Source organism: Lipotes vexillifer, unplaced genomic scaffold (assembly GCF_000442215.2).
Source record: "Lipotes vexillifer unplaced genomic scaffold, Lipotes_vexillifer_v1.1 scaffold1884, whole genome shotgun sequence".
NCBI classification, from domain to species: domain Eukaryota; kingdom Metazoa; phylum Chordata; class Mammalia; order Artiodactyla; family Lipotidae; genus Lipotes; species Lipotes vexillifer.
Genome location: NW_006772371.1, coordinates 215093 through 220491, shown reverse-complemented (window position 1 = coordinate 220491; position 5399 = coordinate 215093).

Below are 5399 nucleotides of genomic sequence, written 5' to 3'. Positions count from 1 at the left end.
ACACTCTCATCATCAAAGAGGAGCCCTTGCCCCCTAGGAATGGGATTCCCAAGAGGAGCATTTGCTCCCTGGGAATGGGATTTCCCAAGAGAAAGATGGTGGGGCAGGGGTCTGACTCCCCTTGAATACTGCAATGTGCTCAGAGTTTTATATCTGCCATCTTGTTTAATCCTCGATGAATGAATGAGTGAGTGAGTGAATGAATGAACAAAACTTTCTGAGGTGGGCGTTGTCCTTCCCATTCAACAGATTAGGAAACTGAGGCTTGGGGAGGTAGAAGAACTATTTCTTATAACTGAGCTGAGCAGCAGAAGAGCTGGGTTTGACCTCAGTCTGTGTCTATACCGCAGCACCCCTCAGAGAAGGGGGGCATTGTCCCCTCTTGTCTGTCTCTGACCTCACAGATTTCCAGCCCTCTGCTCCCCGCCTGGAGCAACTGTCCCACTTTGGTCATATACAGCGGACTCCTTTTCATCTTCTAACTGCATTTCCTGACGTCTGATCACAACTCTGTGTGTATCCCAAATCCAACCCAAAACACCCCTTTAAAGAATTCTCTGAACAAAGTTACCACAGGAGAGGAACATTTGCATAATCAGCAAATGGGCCGTTCAGGCCTGCTTTGTGCATTCCATTCCCAAGGTCCCGGATGGGTCCTGATCAGGTGAGAGGGGAGTCACAAGTGTTGCCACGGTGAATGCAGTAGCCCCCTCACCTCTGTCCCAGCACCAAGCCTGAGCTCTCCTGGCCATCATCTCCGCCTTGTATTGCGTTCCTGTGCTTGGTACATGGTATAATCGTTCTCCTTGCTATTCCTCAGTCACCAGGCACTTGGCCTTTGCATGTGCTGTTCCCTCTTCCTGGAACTCCCTTCCCCTAGATCAGTGATTGGTAAGCCACAGCCCGCTACCTGCTTGTGTAAAGTTTTACTGGGACCCAGCCATGCCCATCCACTGACCTGTTGTCTATGCTGCTTTTGGGTGACAGCAGCAGAGCGGAGGGACTGTGACAAACACCAGAGGGCGTGCAAACCCCAAGTATTTACTATCTGGTCCTTCACAGAAAAGTTTGCCAACCTCTGCCCTGGATCTTTGCAGGCCTCACCCCTTCACCTCCTTTATGTCTTGCCCCACTATCCCCCTGGTGTGTCTTCTCACCCCCCATCCTATCCTCCTCCACTGGCATATTCTCCACCGCCCTCACCTCTGAAACACTGCGGATGTTTACTCACCTGCTTTGCTGTCTGCTGCCACTAGAGGTCAGTCGCACGGAAGGCAGGAACTTGGACTCTTGCTAACAGCTCTGTCCCAGTGCCTAGAACAGCACCTCACACAGGGTGCCCGAAAAATAAGTTCTCAATGAGTGAATGTTTCCCAGACTCCTGGGCGTGGGTCTGGCCCATACCTCTGGGCCTCTGCCTCAGTTTCCTTTGCCAGATCTCTTGCCAGGTCTCTCCCCAGGGAGGCAGAGTGCCATCATGAATGGGCGCTGTCCCCAGGAACACCCAGCCTGGGTTCAGGCAAGCCCTGTACCACTTCCATTTCATGAAGGTCTCATCATATTAAAAACATTTCCAAAGACATTCTAAAGTGTCTTTTGAAGGTACAGAAATGGTGGTATTTTAAATGTTTACATGTGACAGAATAATGCTCTCCTAACACAGAAAAGCACTGCAATATAATGGTGCAATTTGCAAGATAGTTACAGGGTTTATTTTCAATTTTAACTAATTAAATTCAGTTAAAATATTAATTAACCTCTGTTAAAGTAAGCTAAAATAATTAATTTTGAAATAATTAAAATGAATGTTAACTTAGATATTAATGAATAGTGCCCAAGAGGACACAGGTGACTGTTGGAGAATCACTCTTATTTTTTTGTTTTTTCTTCAATCCTGTCAAATGGTCATCTCATTGGAGGGAATGTCCAAGGCCTGGACCAAAAAAAAAAAAAAAGAGTCCAAAACCTCAGTGCTGGGCAACTTCCACTGAGGCACCTGGAGCAGTGCAGGAGGGTCTTCCTCGGTGCCATCCTCACCTCCACTCCCACCCAGCCTGCCCCTGGGCCCCTGTGAGCTCCTAGCAGATGCCTCCTTTTGGGAGCTGATGCTCCCTGAGACCAGAAAGCACCGGCCAGAGCCTTACTGTAAGGAGACACACTGGGGCTCAAGTTCGCTCACCAAATCCTCCACCTGTGCGGGGCGGAGGACAAGAGCTGTGCCCTGGGGCAGCCGGATCTTCCCCTGGGTAAACAGTTGGCCCATAGAACATAGTTTTGATGGCTAGTTGAGTGGTGGTCATAATTTCTTCTGCAAAGACAGTGCATTTTTGCTTTTTTTGTTTTATTTTGTTTGTGGTACGCTGGCCTCTCACTGTCGTGGCCTCTCCCGCTGCGGAGCACAGGCTCCGGACGCGCAGGCTCAGCGGCCGTGGCTCACGGGCCCAGCCACTCCGCGGCGTGTGGGATCTTCCCGGAACGCGGCACGAACCCACGTCCCCCGCATCGGCAGGCGGACTCTCAACCACTGAGCCACCAGGGAAGCCCTGTTTTGTTTTATTTTTTGGCCACACCACGTGGCTTGCTGGATCTCAGTTCCCTGACCAGTGATTGAACCTGGGCCACTCAGTGGAAGTCTAGAATCCTAACCACTAGGCCACCAGGGAACTCCCATAGACAGTGCATTTTGTATATGAAAGCCCTGTCGACTGGCTCTTTACTTCCTGTCTTAACTGCCTGCCAGGACCCTAAGGGCTCTTGTGAGTCTCTTTCTCTCCATCAGACACCTTGAACCACAGGACAGAGGTGGCAGGGACCTTGGAGGCCGTGAGAAACCCCATATGGCGGTGGAGAGAGAGGGCTTTGGAATCACAGCCTCCTTTCTGCCACTTATCACCTGGGTGACCAAAGGAAAGCCACTCAAGCAATCTGAGCCTCAGTTTCCTCCTCTGTCACCTACTTGTCATGCCCTTGGAGGACGCCCAGGTAACACAGGCGTGTGCTTAGCCCAGGGCTGGCCAGTGGTCAGCATTTCCCTTTGTGAAGGCCATTCATTTTATCCAAGCCCCTTGTTAATCAGATGAGGAAACCGAAGCTGAGAGGCGAAATGGCTTTTGCCCAAAGCATCCTGGTGTATGAGTGGCATGGCGAGCCTCCCAACTCCAAAACCAGTGCTCCCACCCTCTCTTCCAAGCCCCTTTTCTGCACCATGTGTTGGTCTGGAGAGGAAAGTGCAGGATTCTTCTGTGGGCGCTCAGCTTTGGCATCAAGGGACCACGAGAGGGCGCCCTCAGTATTGCTCAGGGTCTCCAGCATTCAGGGTGAGGGAGCCTTTAGGTCCATCTGCCCCAAGGTTCACGGCCTCACAGGCGCGCAGCCCATGCTCCTGCCCCATCAGGACTCTAAAGGGAGCCCTCCACGTCCCACCCCACCCCAGCACCTTGAAGGGATTCCAGAGCCCCTGCTTATCTCCCTCTTGCCTCCACCCTCCAGCCCCTCCATCCCAGGATTATCTAATCTCTGTTTCCCGAGTAGTACTGGGATCCTCAGAAACCCGGCATTGTTTTTGTCCAGCAGGGGGTTCAGGATCACAGTGATGCTGTTTGCTCGTTGCTTCCACCCACACCCCCATCCCTCTACCCACCAACATCTGCTCAGCACCCGTGGGTGGGCGGGGCCAGGCCTGGGGGATGGAGGAGGGCCCAGGGGCGTCGTCCATGGGACACCACCCCTGCCTCATAGAGGGAACGTTCCAGGAGGGGAGCAGACTTAGCTACAACCCTGATGACAGGATGCTCTTCAGTGCCTTACTGCAAAGCAAGCAGAGGGGCCGGGGGTGGGAGCCCCAGGGCGGGCTTCTGGAGGCCGGTTCTCCTGATTTGAATCCTAAAGGAAGCAAAGGAGTTGGCCAAGTAAAGAAGGCCCCCAGTTCAAAACAGCCACGAGGGGAGACCCTTGCCTCTGGGTGAGGACCCCCACTCTGGACACTTCTCCCCATCTGTAAATGGGAATAATAATTAACACCTACTCTGCCTCTTCTTAGAATGAAAGAAGGCACAATGACTGAAAATGGAGGCAGGTTGGAAACTCTAAAAAGCCATGCCAATGTGGGGATATATATTTCAACACCAGTGTTTGCATCATTCGCAGGGCTATACCCAGTAAGCTTCCAGTTCATGGTCCCCAGCACACACCCTCCCTCCCCTGACCTGCTGTCAGATGCATTTCCTGGGTCCCTCATGACATTCCTCTCAGGGACCCTGCTGCTGACCCCACCGAGCCTGCCCACCCCTCTCCCTACCTCAGCTTTTCCCTGAGTCATTTTAAGGTCCTTGCATAAGGCCTATTAGAATAAAAGCAGGAAGAAAGGCAAGCCAGCCTCCCTGGAGGCCATCCTGCAGCTCTTAGAAGACTAAAGAAATGATCTTTAGACTATGGAAATGATCCCAGGCGACTGTAGGCACTGTGCTCCCTGCACCCCAAGGGTGCTGGCCAGGAAGACCTGAGTCTGGGGTGAAGAGCACTGTTTGAATGCTGGCACTGCCTCATCGCCCCTTTTCATCTTTTTAAACCGCACAAATGACAAGCTATTTCCAAGTTTCATTCTCCAAACACAGTCCTCCTGGTCTGGGGTATGGGTAGAATGAGAGGTGAGCCAGTGGGATGCTGCAGCCGCCCCCTCCATGTGCCCAGTGGACCACTTTAAACATCACAGGAAGCATGCTTACATTCTAAAGCCTGAAGTTCACTTTGTTTTGGATTCTCTCCTCACCTGGCCATGTATCATCGAGTGTATTATTCTCCACTTCTCCCAAATACATTCCCCTCCCAAAGAGCAGGATGGAGTCATCTGGGATCTCACCCAGGTGGGCAGGGAGGCATTGCCAGAGACCAAGCAGCCTCTCTGGGGGCTCTGGTTGGTCTGGGAGCCCCCCCTGCCCCCGGCGGGGGAGGCCTGCTGAGGGTCCTGGGCAATGGGTCCAGGACCAAGGGGTCAGCAGGGTTTGGGGAGGGCCTTTCTCTTCCTGGTCGAGGAGAAGTGGGACCACCACCAGTCCTTTGAGAGGCTGGAGGTTCATATACCTACCCTGCACCCTTTCCAAACCTCTTCCTATGGAAGCCACACCCTAAATGCCCATTTTAACCAGACTGCAGCTGGATTTGAAGGTTGGGATGATCACATAGGTCAGAATTTTTAGAAAGTCTAATAACACTCAGAGGTACACTTAAGCATTGCTGGTGTGAGTATAAATTGGCATCAACTCTTTGGAGAATCCTTCGGCAGCATCTATTAAAAGTGAAGTGGGTTTGCCCTTAGACTGAGCAACTCTACCCCCAAGGGTCAGTTTTATAGAAATATGTGCACATGAATTGTGCGTGAAGATGTTTTTGGAAATCTTGTT